The following is an 18,396-nucleotide window of genomic DNA, read 5'->3' as shown; positions in this document are numbered from 1 at the left end:
TCTGCAGCCAATTTAAAGTTCAATAAGTGGCAGAACAAGGGCCCCTCTGTGCACCTTTACGCCACCTGGTGTTTTAATGTGCGGCTCATTTCGCGCCACGCGCGCCTGTCAAGGCAGCGCGGGAGTTTACGAGCCTCGCTTTCAGACTGAACGAACTGGCGTACAGTTAGAAACGTGACTTTCATTTCCAGAGCAGATAGACCAAAATATAGCCATTCTTTTCTTGCAGTGTTTCCTGGAAAGCACTAGAAAGCTAGTTTTACTGCCACGAGCTGAACGTGAGGGAGCTGAACGTGAGGTAAATAGTTGTATGCGTCCATAGTGCAAAATATTGGCTACAATTATGCTGTTACGTAGGGGGCTCCTCTGCTATGACGGAGGAGCGTCGACCCACTGTTTGAGTGGTGGAAAGCAAAGGAAATATAAAATGATAATAACTTTTAGTTATTATCAATTTATATTTCCTTCCTTTGCTGGCGGGCTGCTCTACTCAGTGGAGCAGGGCAGGAGAGGAGTGGTTTGCCCACTCCTAAGTGTGCAATGAATGTTTGGTCGGCCCTCTGGGCTGCCCAAACCAGTAATGCACACTTTCCCCATTGTTAACCATTACAGTCTGCTTAGTTAACAAGCCCAGGTTCCCAGTCCCTGGTTGAGGTCCCACCCGGACACTCAAAACCAGCCATAACGCTGCATTGCAGCATTGTGATTGGTCAGGGGAGCCTGTCTTCCTGTCCCATGACAAGAGAAGGAGCAGAGATGCAGCGGCGGGACCGGCAGTAAGGTAAGGGTTGTAATTTTATTTTATTACCTCGCACCCATGCAACCCCTCCACGACCACCCCAGCCCCGCTATCCACGAGTGGGCTGCCACTGTATTCTTCATGTGCGCAACACGCATACCCCCTTTCAGTATCCCCTGTAAGCATCAGCACAGTAAAAAACAAACACACGGCAGACCGAGGTCAAGCACATTCAGTCCTTGTATATTCTGAAGGTAGAGGGTTGGTGCAAACACGTCCTGCACCCGCTGTCCAAAGGTGCCACTATTAGCTGAGATTTTCAAAAGAAATGGAAGGTGCACTCGTGAAGTCAATAAAGTAAGTAGCAATCGGTTCCAAAAAGTGCTTCTTTTATTCAAGTTTTTTTTTTTAAACTGGCACACAGCCAACGCGTTTCGTTCCCAATTTTGCCAGTGGGAATTTCGTCAGGGATGAAACATCATAAACAATACATAACATAAATACCACATAGACAAAAACGGAATGATAGAAACAATCAAGAACAGTAACAATTACAGATGACCCAAAAACTTATGAAAGCAAAAAAATTATAAATCACATTGAAAAACACCTACAAATGACAAACATCTATTGACAAACTATAAATACTTTCTCAAAGACCTTCATACATATATAACAAAATATTTCATATATACACAAAACATGTAACAGTAATTACATTGTAGATACATTGATAAGACCCCCAAATTTAGAATTGGCTATTTTCTGCAAAGATTCAATTTTTTCTTTTGCATTTCTATAGCAACAGCTATATAATATCAACTCTTAAATAAAAATAAAATACTCAAAAGCAAATAGTGATTGTATTAAAAAGTTAATGGTTTAACTGCTAAAGTCCTAATCCACTCTAAGTAATAAGAAAGGGCTAAAAGGGTGAAAAAGGAAGAAAAATTCACCATTTACCAAATGCACATAGGAAAAGGCTACCATTGTATTTTTCCAATAATAAAAAGTATATCTCAAATCAAGTAATAACCAGCTAGTGCATGGTTTTCAAAAGTCTTTTTTGGATAAATAAAGGCCTCTGAGGCAACATATAGACTCCCTATTATATGAAGTCACAGGATTCTAAAGGGAAAGAGGGAAAGAGATCAGGGTTGTAGGCCTGGTAAATGGGTGAAGTTTTCTTCCTTTTTGTGTATATATGAAAAAAATTGTTATATACGTATGAAGGTCTTTGATAAAGTATTTATAGTTTGTCAATAGATGTTTGTCATTTATAGGTGTTTTTCAATGTGATTTATAATTTTTTTTGCTTTCATAAGTTTTTGGGTCATCTGTAATTGTTACTGTTCTTGATTGTTTCTATCATTCCGTTTTTGTCTATGTGGTATTTATGTTATGAATTGTTTATGATGTTTCAGCCCTGACGAAGTTCCCACTGGCAAAATTGAGAATGAAACGTGTTGGCTGTGTGCCAGGTAAAAAAAAAAAAATTTGAATAAAAGAAGCACTTTTTGGAACCGATTGCTACTTACTTTATTGACTTCACAAGTGCACCTTCCATTTCTTTTGAAAAGCATCAGCACAGTACTCTGGCTGGAGAGCTCCTGATTGAGTCTGGAGGGGGCCTCTCCACATACCTCGCAGGGGGGCCCGCTCAAGTTTCATTACACCAGTGGTTTGGCCTATGCTGGATGGTGATGCTCAGTTCTTTGATTGATTGGATGTTGTTTCTATGTTCTTTTACAAAGATGATAGTGTGGTTCGTCACAACCCTAATCCCTAGTCTGTCCTTTTCCGCTGTCAAAAATCCTACTTTATTCCAGTCCTTATCAGAAGAGCTAATCCAGTAAGCTGCGGTTCGCTGCCTGACACCTCTCTTCCCTTGGTTCACAGGTGCATTGCAGCTAGTGAAGGATGTTATTTTGCTGCCTGGCTCATTAGCTGATGGTGTAATTTTAGCCGCAATCTCATGGTTTATTTTTTAACACTGACTGTCATTTATTTCTGGTTGCCAGTCACTGGTCTATGCATCTTGTAGTCAACCGCTTGTGGCACTGGCTTTACTTCCTGGCATAGTCTGCTGGGCTTGAGCTTTTCAGGGCGTGGCTTAGTATTCTTATTTTTCTAGGCCTCTTGTAGGCCAAATGGTTTTCTTCAAGGAGCTTCATTGTTCTGTACCACTACAGAGCCAGGGACTCCTCTTCAGGCTACTGCTGGGCCACGTCTTCTCTTATGGCACATATTGGGCTTGGCTTTCTTCCCTCTAGTCAGATCCTCTTCTATTTGCCGCGCCTTCCTCTTTATATGTGCTGTAGGCCTGTTCTTTTCATTTTTTTGTTCTGAAAGTCCATGTTGTCGGATTGTTCTATTCATCCTCTTCTATAAACCTGTGTTATAGGCCTGTTCTTCCTCTTTTGTAGGCATGTGTTCTTCTGTTTGGCCTTTTCTTCTGCTGTTGAGAGTTCTCTGTGCCCAGGATTGCATTGATGAGACATTCAGACTTTGCACATGAAAGGTCCTTCTTTTATTTGCCTTTCCTTCACCCTCCTGTTGGTGAAGTGGATGTATCTGAGAAAATAAGCAGGATTGATTCAGGTGGAGGCATGTCCTTTTGATATTCTGCGTTTTGGCTTTCCTGCTTTGGTTTTCTTCATGTTTCTTTCAATTTCTCGGCTGATGAAAGGTCTACTCGCATCTGATGCTAGACTACCCCCTTATGCTGTCAGGCCTGCATGTGTTGGTAGGGCTTCAATCTTCTGTTTTTCTGGTGCCTGGTTACCTTTCTTGATCCTTGGGAACACGCACCAAGGGATTCTGGGATATCTTTGCTGCAGAAACCTTATTTGAAGGACTTACTGTGCCCAGGTGGATGGTTAGACTGGGGTGACAGGGGAATGCATGGCCGCTGGGCTTCAGGCCGGTGCTTCTTACTAGGTTGGTGGTGATGTGCCTGGGCAGGATGGCAAGCCTACAGGCATTGCTTTGGTGGATGATTGGTTGTGATTTTTCTTCCATGTCTTGGGGGTTGGGAGGGTAACTCCCTTTCCCACCAGTTGGTGTAGACTTTGAGTTGAACATCTGTGCTACAAGCAGTAGTGCATGACATTGGTTTTGTTGGACTTTTCCTAGCATACATTTACCTTGGAGGCTGTGATCAAGAGCTCCGAGGTAGTGGTAGTGACAGGGCAGTTTTGTGCAGCTGTGTTTCCTTGTCTCCACATCAGCCACTCCCCTTTTCTGGTGAAGAGGTGCTGTGGGGCAGTGTGGGAAAAAGGGGGTGGTGATGGACAGAGTTTCTGAATGATGCAGAATACTCTTACCAAGTCAAGAGATCATGGTTTTAATCCATCACCGTTTTTTAGCTCACTGCACCATCCCAGCTCAGAACCTGGCTACATGCAAATTAGTCTGTACCTGTCCCAGTGCATGATGGGAACAGGGCAAACCAAACTACCAAGCCAATTCTTGTACTGGGAAGGAAACAAGCTTCCGGGGACCGGTTTCTGGCATCAGGGAAGACATGGCTTGGCAGTTCGGGCTGGACTGTTCCCATGAGGCACAGGGTCAAGACTGATTTGCATATGGCCATGTTTGAACTGGGGTGGCATAGTGGGCAAAAGAACGATGGATTCAACCCAGATCTCTTGACTGGGGGAGAATGTCTGCATTGTCAGCATTCCGTCCATCATTTGTTTGTTGTAACGCTTTTCGCCCTAAGTGGGATGGGTATGCCCAGACGTGGGTCCCGTGCTCACTACGCCACTGGAGTCAAGCTATCCTGGCTGATGACGGCTGATAGCCAGAAACCGGTCCTAGGATGCTTGATTCCGGTCCAGGGAAGACATGGCTTGGCAGTTCGGGCTGGACTGTTCCCATGAGGCACAGGGTCAAGACTGATTTGCATATGGCCATGTTTGAACTGGGGTGGCGTAGTGGGCAAAAGAACGATGGATTTAACCCAGATCTCTTGACTGGGGGAGAATGTCTGCATTGTCAGCATTCCGTCCATCATTTGTTTGTTGTAACGCTGTGGGGCAGTGTGTAAGGCTGGGCTGAGCAGTGAGCCTCATGCGCAGGACTCAGGCCTTTGGAGTTGGCCTTTAGAGTCCATATGATTGTGGCAAGAGTGCCAGTGCAGCTTATCCAGTAATCCTCTCTCCTGACAATCTGGGATGGTAGCAGGTCTTAGGCTGTAGCCTTGCACGGGGTCTCTGGCACTCCTCATCCACATTGCATCTCTTGCTGGTGGGTGGGAACAGGACACTTTTCTTCCAAAAGTCTGTTTTTTCAAGTTGGTGACCGTTTGTGTCTGTGCCTCACCGAGTGAATAAAACAGGTACCAAGTATGCGACTGAAATAGTAGGTTCTTGCCCTAATTAGGGTGGGGGGTATCACGCAGGGACTCCATATTTTACTCTACAGCTCCTTTGTCCCATACCATGGTGCACCCTAATATAACACTATAAGAGACCTTTCTGAAGAATGCAGTATGTATTCCTTGACTTTTTGTTACACAGTTGCATAGCTTTCTCTATTTTTTTAATTTTTAGGTCAAGCCTGGGCAGCGCATGCACTGCTCTGCGAGGCATGCTATGTCGAGGTAGGGACTTGAATTTCCGCCCCCATTTTTCATTGGCTTGTGTCATTGTCCACTGTAAACTGTGGCTGTTCATTGGTCAAAAGGCTTAGTAGTACCACCTTGTCTAATTTTGTAACCTCCCATGGCGACACCCCCGGTTAGGTGTGCTGTTGCTCAGTAGGCTTCAATTACAGCCTCTGAGCACTATTTTCTCAAATAGCTTTGTCCAGTCTGATGTTGCACGCAGGACATGCTCTCTCCTAACGCATTTTACATTTTTTATAGCATGCATTTGCAATGCAATAAGTCTCACATTTGCGAGAGTTTAACCTATTGGCATTGTAAATGACAATGCCTTTTATTTATCTGTTCATTTACAATGTCAATAGCTCAACTCTCATATATGCGAGACCTATTGCAGTGCAAATGCTTGTTAAATATCCTGAGATGTCAATCGCCAAAACCCTGTCCTTTCTTTAATGTTGGTTTGGAAGGACTTAGTTTTTACCTTAACTCAATGTTATGCTCAATGTTATGCTGTTCATTACATCCAATACAGGACTAGAATTCGATGTTTACAGGGATGAGAAATGAACAACAGTAAAAGTTCAAACTTTAGTTTGTTGGCGGCAGTGATATTAAATGACTTTGTATGCACTTAGATTTAGGGAAAGTTAAAGGAGCCTTGTAGCTACCAACTTTACCATTTAGAAAGAGAAGCTCCTCTCTACTGTAGTGAGATATATTTACATATATTCCCCTCCAAAACAGTTGAGTCACAAATCCCTTCTTTCTGCACTTCAAATCTCCCTCCTTGGAGACTCCAGATGTTGGCAGGTACCACGTCCTGGCAATGGTGTAACAATTATAAGTACCTGGTGGAATTGTTTAGTCATCACTATACAGGAACACCAACTTTTGTTTGAAAAGAAGAAATTAGTGGAAAAATGACATTTCCACGTTCATTTGGAGGACCGCACCATCATTTTTAGTGAAAAATGTAACTCTTTCCTACTTTGATCATGAAAAAATTTAACTAACACGTCTATATATCGCAGTAAGTTAGGAGAGCAGGAAGGCTGTCTTTTTTGCTTGCAACAATTCGCTCTACACCATCATTTTACAGCCAGAATAAAAAACTTAGTGGCCAGTGGAAACGTTTAAAATATTTTGTGGAGCATGGCGAAACTTGCACAACAGTCGCCAGATCTGCTTCACTGATCACACACAACTTGTGAACTGACATGGAAATAATGAGCCTGTTAGATAATTCTTTTGAAATGCATTGGGCTAGCCAGAATGAAGTGTTAGTGCACAATAGATGGCTGGTCATTGCTTTTCGCAATAATTGGGAAATAATGAATGGCTTCTCAGAGAGAGAAGGAGAGTAAGAAAGAGAGCGACAGAGCCCAAGAGAAATGACTAATGTAGAGTTTATGGCACAGGAAAGGTTTAGTGCATGAAGTACACAACAACACGATGCAACAAAGTTCAGTACAAAAAATGAAGGCAACTAAGAGCCATATGAAAAAACCTTTTTCCCCCTAATCTTTTTACTAAGCAAAAGTTTCATACGACACATAGAACAAAGTATGTCAACGAATATTATCCATGTGTAGATCTTAGGTTTGGCACAGTACAGAATAAGCATATCCATTAAGTCAAAAGTGGCGCTTTTACAGCCCATAGGTATGCAAGGAATGCCCCCGATTATCCTCCCCTCTCCCATCGCCTCACTCATACCATCCTTTGTCCATCTCTAACCCCTGTGGTTCCGCCAGGCCCCCCACACTTTCTCCCACCTTTGGGGACAACCTCTGGCTTTGTATATTACATGTTCTGCCCCCACCACCAGTCTAGGTCCGTCTCCCAGGCCACAACCTCAGGGGGAGGTTGGGGGCTGTAGTAGAGCCCCAGGCCCTGGCAGTGCTCCTCTTGGCTACTCCTGCTGCCAATCGCAACCAGATCTCAGTATATCTAGACCATGTGGTTTCCCCAGTAATCCCCAGGATCAGCCATGTTGCATCCAAGGGCACCTCCACCCGTGTGAATTGAGGCGTTAATTCAGTCGTTTTGATCCAGAACGCCTGTATGTTCGGGCACTCACAGAGAATGTGCAAAAAAGGTACCCTCATCTCGACATCCCCTCCTACAGTGCGGGGTCGCAACTCTACCAATTCTATAGAGTAGTGTCTGTGAGTAGTAGGTCTGGTGTAATATTTTCAGTTAGATCAGTCTGAAACAGGCGCATATAGCCGTCATATGCAAAATCTTGTTTTTGAGATCCCTGTCTACTCATAGTCCTTCCAGACGTCAGTGCACTCCTGAAAGCATGATTGGTTTGGTACTCCTGCTTCTGTTTGCAGTGTTTTATGAACTGCCACACAGCTGTGAAGAAATAACATAGCCACACGTGTTGCAAAACTGCCCAATAACCAAACATCTTTGAACATAGTTTTCTTATAAATACTCTATTCTAATAGCCCTTTTGTTCAATTTATGTTTTCATCCAGTAAAGATGCTCTACTGTCTTCGGTATGACATTGAACAGGAAGATACCCCCTCTCTTGTCATAGTGATGCCAAAGACGTCAAACAACAAGAGTGCTCTTTCAGTGGGAAGTAAATCAATTGTGTCCAGGGACAGTGGTCCACAACCTGGTAACGAAATGGACAATTGGGACTAATGACCTGTTTTGTCGGGCTTACTTGGACTGGGGTCTGAGCAGGACACCTCCAAACCAATAGTCACAAACAGCTGGCCGTCACAGTCTGAACACCCAATAACAAATACCATGTGGTGCGCTAAAAAAAGGAAAGTATTGCCATAGGTGTGAAACATCAACTCCCAGAAAACAAAGAAAGAGCAAGGCAGAACACACAGTGCATTACACACATTTTTTGTGGCTTACCTAGACATTGGAGGGGAAAAGCCTATCATATGACATTTTTGTTAAGCTACCACAGAGATGTGCGCTCCTTTCCTGCAGATAAGATTTGGTGGTGGTGCATAACAAATTAAGAGCAATATTAAGAAAAAAAACTGGTGTTAGGTTATTGTCCATATTGGAGAGTATATTCACTGGTATCTGTCATAAAAATTAGGAGCAAACAACATAACTGGAAATAACATCAGCAGAGGACAGTGTCCACGATAAATGGCAGTGGATAATGGCGATGGGTCATAGAGTCACCTCACTGAAGCTGCACTAAGATGGAAGTAATGGAACAGTTTGATAAACAGTCTAATTTCAGTACGTACATTGTTGAAAATGGTGTTTGAGCCATGATAGTACTAGAGGTGTCAGTGGCCTTCCACACCTTCGGTAACTCATCATCAATGATAATATTACAGGCTTTGACCTTGGTGGTCTGGCGCCTGAATGCATCAGGTTGTTTTAACCGAAACCCATTAATTTTGCTATTTCTCCAGTTCCTTAGTGCCAAGAAATAGTTTGTAAATGTGGGCTAAAATAAACAATACTTAACAATTCATAACATAACGTTCAGTCTGTCCCTTAATGATTTACTTAAGGCATTCTTTCATTGTTACATGGTCCCTCTGGTGATAGTGATACATTTATGTAATTATGGCAACAACATCCTGCTTAATACGATCTCCAAATGATCAATGGTAAACTACAGAGAGGTGCAATGGACAGGCTCTAAGATGGCCAGAATCTTCTGAGCTCTGCTCGGTGCCTCCCTGGTGCTAGCGGCCCTGCCTATTAAGGATCAGAGAGTTGCAAGATGTACCACACTGGTGGACGGTTGCAGAGTGGTAGAGAGACCCATCAATGACACATTTCATAGCTCCTCCCAGTACCACAGAGATGCCAACATGGTGCTGCCTGAACAGTGAATCTTGCTCTATGTCCTCTTACTCCTGGAGCCATACTGACTGGAGGACAGATAGAGTGTAAGTGTGGACCATGGCGCCAGCCTGTGTGGCATGTGGTGTACTGTAATCACAGAAGTCTAGACTAAGCCCATGACTGCAGGGTGGCCTGTGGTGCATAACAGAAGGGGGTTGTAGAATGAAGTTGGTAGGACATTGGCCTCTGCTGGGAGACCTTAAAGTCTCAAGCTTCATGAAGGTGAAGCAGTTAAGGCAGAGAAACTACTGCCTTATGGGGCCGCATTGATCTTGACAACATATGAAGGCCTGGAATGGCCGAGCAATTTTTGTCTTGAGTCTAGACATTGTAATTTAATCAGATGTCAGAATGCGGGGATGGGGTGTCCGTTGCAGGGATGCCTGTACAATAGGACTGTAGTTGGAAACAGCAAAAGCCTGGAGCTGCTGGCAGGATCATTCACCATCAAGGTGCTGGCAAAAGACAGGGTCAAGTATTCAATCCTGCTCAGGATGGACAACATGCCTACGATTAGGTATATAAAGCATCTGGAGGCACAGGATCCAGGCTCCCTATGGAGCTGGCAAAAGACATGCAGCACTGCTATCTGGACTGCCAGACCTCAGTGATATTAGAACACCTCCCAAGAGTGCTGAATGAGGGGGCAACTGGAACTCCTGGTACCTGACCAATTTCAGCATCCGGGGACTGGCCTGGAATTATTTCAGAGTCTAGATGCCAGATGGGAACTGTGCTTCTTTTTGCATTTCACCAGAAAGTACAGCACCCCTGATTTTCAGCTGGGAGACAGATCCTGAGGTGAAGATGGCGACAAATACCTTTCTCCAATATTGAGGCAAAGGGGAACAGCATAGCTTCCCAATTGCAATGGTCACAGAGGGGCTGTGCAGGTGAGGAGACAATTGGCAAGTCTGATCTCCAGTTTGGTTTCCAGTGGTCTTGGAACTTCCTTGGGATTCTCCAATCCTGAGAATTTCAAGCTGGCCTGCAGAGTTCATTGATGGGGCCTGGGCAACTGTAACCCGCAAGAGATATCAATAAACCTGGATGAGATGGGTCAACTGGTGCCTAAGAATTAGATCCCTTGGGGCACATGTGATAGAGGTATTCGATAATCTAATAAAACTGGCAGATGATGAGATAGCACACCAGCTGGTGAATTTGTTCAAGTCCTTGATATCAGTGGGCCCCTAAACGGTGTGTGGTTCAGGAACCACCACTTGGGGTGTAGGCCACTTAAAGAATCAGGGTGTCTTTACCTTCAGAACCCAACTCTCAGATGTGAATAAAGTCCTTAGGCTTTTCGTAGGTGGGCGCTAAACAAAGATCTGTCCAGGACGGAGTTGTGAGCAAATATGGCAATGCTACTTTGGGTTCCTGTGACAGAATCTTGGCTGTACAAATTCTGGACCTCTCTGGCAGACATTGAAGTCATTTAGGGGTTGCAGCTGCACCCCCTGGTTAGCCCCTTGTGACCCCCAACATTGTCCTTACGATCTCTGGCCTCAGAGATTTACACCGCAGAACAAGCTCCCGGTGCCAAAAAAACAACCCAAGCAGTGCAACGGGCCGAATTTGGATTGCTCACAGAACTCAGTAGAATCTTGCTGAATTTTTATATAACCCCGCGGTATTCCACAGAGTTAAACTGTACAAGTTCTGCCACCCCAATTTTTTTTTACTATTTTTCAAAAGGAAGGCTGACATGCAGCCTAGATACTCCTTAATTTCTTGACAGTCTTGGACACTGTAGTTCATGACACTTTTCTAAAAGGTAGGCCTGATTATGCTTGTTGCATGAAATTCCAGAAATTAGGCCCTGTCGTGTAAAAAGCCTTTGTGGGTAAAAATCCTACTGCTGGAACACAGGATCTAAGCAAATAACTGGAACACAAGCAGCTATTGTTCACGCCACTTGTCTTTTTTACACAAGGACACATTTTTTTGCTAACATATAGCAATGAATGCCAGAGCAGTATTTTGCGTAATATTTTCTTACTTTTTCTGTAGCTGTGCATAATTACACAAAAGACAATTAGGCATGTTTTGCACATCTTACTAAAAAGGCAGAATGGATGGGAATCTCAACACTGGTTCCTGAGTGAATCCAGTCATACCTAGATAAAGATTGCTCATTGGCATAACAGTCTCAAAGAACTCTGCAATTTTCATAAAGTTCAGATTGAACATTCAAGTCACAGGAAAGGATGACTCTTCTTCAGAGGCACTTAGCAAGTAACTCTTTTAGGCTTAAGAGAACAAGTTGTTGAAGTGATCCAAAGTGTCATAGGTGCACTGTAACCACAAGGAAGCACGTAATGCAGAAGGTATGGGAGGGAGAAGCAATTGACTTCTTTGGTCCTACTGTGACTGCCCAACATATTCTGGTGGCAGTGTGTGAATTTCCCAATTACAGGAAGTCATAGCAGTCCCAAACACATCAACAGAGGTGGTCATGGAGGCCCAGAATAACATTTTCTCTTTTTTGACATTCAGTTAATTGTTAAGTTTGTCACGTGACCACCTCTCAATAGCAAGGACTTCAAGGACTTTGTGGAATAACTGGGGTTTGATCAGTGCAAACCCTTGAGGTCCCAAATGAACAGCATTGTGGAATGATTCAAGGTCACTCTGTAAAAGATTGTGCTAGTCACCAAGTCTCCTGCATCTGGAGTCTTATGCCAGACCCAGAGAAACTATCTGGACATCCCACACAGGGTACTGCTGGAAAACCACTGGCTGAACTGATATTTGCTTCGAAGCTCTAAACCCAGATTCCTAACAAATCATGAGGTGTGAAAATTTGACCATCACAAGCAGATGTAGGACTATGCAGAACGGAGTTGAGGAGCAAAGTGTTTGAGATTTTTCACATGCTGATGCAATCCAATCATTCACGCAAGGATGACTCCGCTTTTGATCTTCACCCACATCTCATAATAAACATCAAGAGGTCCATGCTGAAAACGTGGAGAGACAGATCTATTCTTACATGCAAATGCTCTTACTTTCAGATGCTGAAAGATGGTCCTTGCGAGTCATGACCATCGGTAGGGCTATCGACAATGAGTTTCCAAAAGGAGCCTCTCCTACTGACGATTTTAAGTCTGATCTCAACTATCCATAATCTCTTCTTTTTTTTCTTGCCATATTCCTTCCTCTCCAGGTTTAGAACCTAAACCTTTTCATTTCTGCCACACCATTGTACCTTTGGAGAGACTCATGACAGTGATGAACTAAAACTCCTGTGAATTTATATTTAGCTGTAATGTAGTATCACTCGGTCTCAGAGTTGTTTCCTATACATATCTGTGACATTTCTGGTGCGTGTGTCTGCATATGCATGGACACTTCTTGAGACTCCTTTAGGCAGTACTCAGCGTGAGTCTTCGGGCTACCCATAGCAATATTTAATTTCACATTTCTATAAAGTGTCACTCGACCCGGAAGGTGTAAGGGCTCTGTACAGTACAACAAAATGGAGTTGCGTGGCAACCCCTTCCATAGAATCCCTAATTACATAATTGTCATCAAATGCATATAAACATAACGTTGTTAACAATTTATTAGCAATCTTTGTAGACATCAAGTAAGCATAAAATCGAAACAATAATATACTAGGAGCTTCCTGAAAGAAATAGAAAATAAGAAGAGATAGAAAGGATAGAAGGTCGCTAGCAAGGATAAGATAAAAATAGTGAAATTGAGTCTTCTGGAAACGAGACAGGGGTTCTACAGAAGAACAACCATGTGGAGACTTAAAGGGAAGTATAGGGGAAGGTATATCCAGAGTAGGATAACTAAAGAGAGGGATGTTAAGGTACAGCACAGTGGGGAAACATGCCAATCTATGACTAAAGTAGGGATACAGCAGTGATAAGGGTAGGAGAAAGGAGAAAGAAGAACAGAGGTTGATAGATATTCTGAGCAAAGGAAGATACTATTGAGGAGGGAGTTTAATACATTCACATTCTATTAGACAATTGAGTTGTTTCAATACAGAGTAGGGGATAATCATTGATTAGGGAAAGTGGAGTGCTTAGTTTTCTCTGTGTGGGGGCTACAAGAGACTACTAATACCAGCGGCCCCAGCACCAGGAAAGGCACCACCATTACTTCTCCCAACCTGCTGCCCGCATAGTGCTTAAAAGCGCAACAGTCCTCCCGCAGCGCGGGAAAGTGGAGTGTTTTTTTTCTGTGTGAGGGCTACAGAAACTACTACTACTACAACTGGCGTCTGCACCAGGAGAAGCAACACTGTTCCTTCTCCCCGCTCGCATAGCGCTTAAAAGCGCAACAATCCTGCCGTGGCGCAGGACGTAAGCAGGGACCACGCCCAAGGCCGAGCCCGTCTGTGGCCGTGCTGGACCCATTCTCTGGGTTGGTGGAACTGGGCACGTATGGTAAGAATCATTGTTTAACACGTTATTGTTGTCCTCTTCCATCTATTCAGGAGACATTTCGTCTAACATCATAGGGAAACGTAAACTGCCTGAGGAAACAGGGGGTAACTGTGCCAAAACTGGGAAATCCGGTAATGTTATAACTAATTATCTTACAGATGCTTTTGGTCGGTTTAATGAGAAAATCCCCTAAGCCAGATTGCTGGCCACTAAAAGCACATTACAGAATGCTATTGGTGAAGTTATCATCGAGCCCAATAATAAGGTTAGTGGACCTCAGCTAGAGCTAGATAATGCAATAATCTCTGGGAAAACATTGAGTATCACCCCAAATCCATCTGTGTCAACGGAGCCTCTTGAGATAACCAAGCTTTCATCTAGTAATGAGGTAATCTCGCGACCTTCTACAAAATGTAGACAGCCGGTGATAGTTGTGGCTACCAAGTCCCAAAAAACCTGTGAAAGCTGCAACAGTGAATGCAGTTCCTGGCTTTAGGGTAAGAGGCACCCTGGGTGAGAGCTCGATAAAGGAGCAGGATTCTCCTTTCCCTAAAAATTTGAAAGTAAAACTAAAAAGGGTACACAGCAAACGTGACAATATTGAAAAAATACTTTTGGCGGAAACAAGGGAAATAAAGGATCGTATGGCCACTCTTGAACAGTCAATTCAAGATCTAGTGGGCACGAATAAAACATCCGGTCTAGGCCCTGGCCACATTACATTACCAGATGTGCAACCGTGTGATACCCCAACCTTCTGATTTCCTAGGAGGATCAAGCAAAAAAGGCAAAACCCGCAAGCATCTTATATTCCATCAAAGTAGCCTGAATGAACGAGGGCCTATCTGTCCATTCTCTCCCGATCCCTGCAACCCAAGAGACGGGACATATCCACCAGCAGAGCAATGAGAATACCACGTTGATGAATCGTGCTGTGGACTCTCTACACTTACCCCCAGAAGCTGCGCCGTATGTAATAATCTTGAAAGATGCTCCACAATTAAAACCTCACACCTCTGAGACATGGAGGGGCCTACATAAAGTGGTTTACTGGTTGTCAAACCATATATGTGCTACTAATGCTCTAAGTCGGGACATAATTATAGTGAGGCGAGTGGCATGGGTGGGACATACATGGAAACAAGGCCAGGCTGATACCGTTGTGGTGAATTTTTGCCGCCCACTCATTGTTAAACATCTCCTCTCTGACCTCTACCACAGACAGCATGACAGTGTTGATATGGGGTAGAAAATGACACCTGTTCCACTGTGCTTCTTTTACAAACCCAATACAGGAGTCACTCCCAAACATGATAGCTGTCTCAGCCATTCTATAAGAAATCAAGTCTGGGAAGATATATGAAGAAGTTCAATTAGATTTGCGCCTCTCAGCAGTTGTGATGAGTTAGATTGACTATCAGGGTTTACGGTAAGTGCAAAGGAACCCCCCCCCCTGTATGTGTGGAAACTAAGCCACTAGAGCGCGTGGTCAGAATAGAAAGCCCACATTCTCTCTGGCAGGGCAAGAAATTAAAAATTATTACCTGGAAGTTGGAGTTAATAAGAAGCTAGCGAACCCCAAATGACACAAGTCATCACATTTAATCTGCCTGCAAGAGACTTGGCATAAGGGGTTGTCCTATATTGAAGACTATTCTTCTATTCTAACCCCAGCTATTCCCTCACCTAGTGGAAGAGCAAATGGTGAGCTAGCGGTACTGATATCTACTTCAATTCTACTCATTTTGATAAAAGCATATACTAACTGACCCTATTACCAGATATTGTATTTACTACCAAAGAATAATTTGGGAATCGTATTAATTAATTATTACAACAATAGATATAATTCCTCAAAACGCATGGTGGTTTCTCACTTACAGAATGAGAAAGATTTATTTTTGGCAGCAATAGGGTTCCCTACATCTGTATCTGGGTGGGGGATTTTAATATTGCACAATGTCGAGTAATCAATGATGAAATGTGTGGTTATACGGATGACTTTGGTAATAGCGACCCCACTTTTCAGATGAAGTATATGGAGAGATGCTGAAGTAACTGATTTACAAGTTCAACCTAGATTTAATGGTTCTGAACATGGAAACAGATAGTGTTGTGCTACTGACTTTTGGAGGGGCGGACACTCTTCAATTATCGACCACATCTTAATTTCTAAACACAGTTTGGTAATGGTCGGTTCATTCAGGGTTGTGCCTACTTCTTTTAGTGCTCACCAGCCGATACTCCCAGTCCTTAATATTAGGACCCAACATAAGGATGGGGCACAGCTGGCAGAGTACATCTAAACAGCAGGCCACAATGGTATTAGCTTAGGAGGGATAGGCCTTAACGCAACTGCCCTGCGAGAAGAGATTATCAAAGCTAATAAAGACAATTTTCTTGTCTACACAGAATGTGATTCTTGCCTGCGAAAAGTAATTGCAGCCTTCCGTAAGCTCACAGTGGCAATTGCAGCTAGACTAAACATTAGAGCTAAATATGGCCTTTTAAATAAGTCGGGTTTGTTTGATCAACAATGTACTCTCGCAAACCAGAAAACTTAGGGATAGTGCCCTGTTCTGGAAGACCATAAACCAACCATTCCTCAGGAATATAATTAACACCCACAACAGAGACTTATTTTCAACCATCAGATTGGCTAGCCCACTAAGGTGTGATCTTCACCCCAGACAACAGAGCTGTGGTATCCTCTTAAGATATCATTGTGGTTTCCCCCCACCTCCCTTTTCAACTCAATTTTCCCTTGGTGACGTAAACTCACCTCTAGAAAAGTGTGCTTATGGGAAGGACACAGGCCCAGATGGGGTCCTCGTAGATGCACATAAATCACAACCTGCACTTTGGGGGCCCATCTTATCACAAGTATGCACAGCGGAGGCAAAGTTTACATGCAAGTAACGTGGGCTGAAAGTACCATAGTCCTGATTTTAAAAAAAGGGAAATGGGGGGGACGCGAAGTGTTACAGACCAATCTCCCTCCTTGACACAAGCTGTTAGGTAGGATTTTATTACAAAGACTAGAGACTTGAGCAGTGGCTAATCATGCGCTTACTGACTTACAATTTGGTTTTAGGAGTGAAATTGGCACTTTAGAGCTGTGTTTAACCTTAAACTTGCTCCTGAGTAAATATACTGTAGCTAAAAAGGGTCACCTATTTTTGTGTTTCGCTGACTTAAGCAGAGCTTTTGACTTAATTAACCATGCTAAATTGGGGAAGACCCTGACATATATGGGTGCCCTGCCAGATGTTATACAATCATTTGACTGCTCGTGTACATTATGGCGTAAACGGTGAGTGTACTTCAGGTTTTAGAGTCACAAGAGGTATTCGACAAGGGTGCGTTCTCGCACCCTTTTTATTTTCGTTATACATAAAAGGGGTGGACGAATCCCTACAACAGGTACTTGCAGACCCTCAAAAAGTTGGTAACGACCCAATCCCCACATTACTATATGCAGATAACGCAGTATTACTATCACACACCGCAAACAACCTACAGCTTTCAATTGACAGTTTTACAACATTTATGGAGGGTAAAAATATGAAACTAAGTTTAATAAAAACTTATGTTATGGCTTGTGGTAAAGGTAAAGCGATGAAGAGAACCCATTTTGTTAATGGTCAGGCACTAGCGAAAACAGATAGTTTTTCTTATTTGGGTCTTTAATTTTTCCAATTCTGGTTCATGGAGTTCCCATCTAAAATTTGGAAAGCTGAAATGTATTAGAACTTGAGAAGAAATGTTTAGATTTGCAATCAAAATTGGAAATAAACCTATAAGGGAGATGCTGCAACTCTACAAAAGTAAATGTATTAACAGTGTTATTTACGGAGCTGCCCTGTGGACTATGTCAAACTGCAAGCCATTACAAACGCTGGAAAACGACTTTCTACGTAGACATTTGGCAGTACCAGATCCACTTCATCTTAATTTGTTCACGGTGGATTGGCAACCCCTGATATTGAAGACACCATTAACACCTGTGCGCTTTTGACTTGGCATAGCATCTGGACCATGGCTGGAACTAAATTTACTAAAGAAATAATCAAAGATTGCCTGGCCCTTGAATGCAGAGACAAAATTCCTTTTTTCACTCATGTGAAAAGTCTTAATAGTATTTTATATTATAGTAAAAAAGAACAAAAGTTGCTTCTCATGAGTCACAGAGAGGTTCTACGGAAATTCAGTGAGAGTGCTAAAAGTACAGTGCAGAAATATCCTGGAGTGGAACCATGTAAAGAAATTCCAAGATATTTATCATTTGTAACCAATACACAGTAAAGGTTTTACCTCACACGGCTTCGGTTAGTAACACTACATTTTGTAGTAGCGTTTACAAGAATTGGTCTGTGGGAGAAGAGTTTACTCAAATGTCCTTGTAACGGTATAACTGCAGAATCAACCAAACACTTTTTATTGTTCTGCAATCTTTATCAGGATATTAGGGATCGTTTTTTAAAACATTTATTTTTAGCACATAAATAGTTTTATTTCAAGGATGCTTTTAATTACTTACGTAGTTTAAATACATTGGAATCAAATTTTGCAGGCTCTAATTATACCCTCAGCTATAAAGCGAAGGAAAATGTGTGCTCACTTAGAAAATGTTACTTTATGAGCTGGACAAAAATGTTTATATATACATTTTGCACTGTGTACTGTACTTTAAAGTAGTCCATCCAATTTTCTTTTAGTGTATAAACCTCTATACCTCTGTTTAAGTCACTACAATAGCTTTAAACTTGAACATTATTTTACATTTCTTTTT

General features: G+C 42.8%; 1 long non-coding RNA gene across 1 annotated transcript in view; it reads right to left on the bottom strand.

Annotated features, from left to right (window-relative positions):
- Positions 1–18,396, bottom strand: part of LOC146867453 (uncharacterized) — a 44,830-nt gene that overhangs the window by 23,975 nt on the left and 2,459 nt on the right. The window lies entirely within an intron of this gene.

The sequence above is a fragment of the Triturus cristatus genome, chromosome 1_2 (genome assembly GCF_964204655.1).
Source record: "Triturus cristatus chromosome 1_2, aTriCri1.1, whole genome shotgun sequence".
Lineage (NCBI taxonomy): Eukaryota > Metazoa > Chordata > Amphibia > Caudata > Salamandridae > Triturus > Triturus cristatus.
This window is presented reverse-complemented; position numbering and strand designations above follow the sequence as displayed.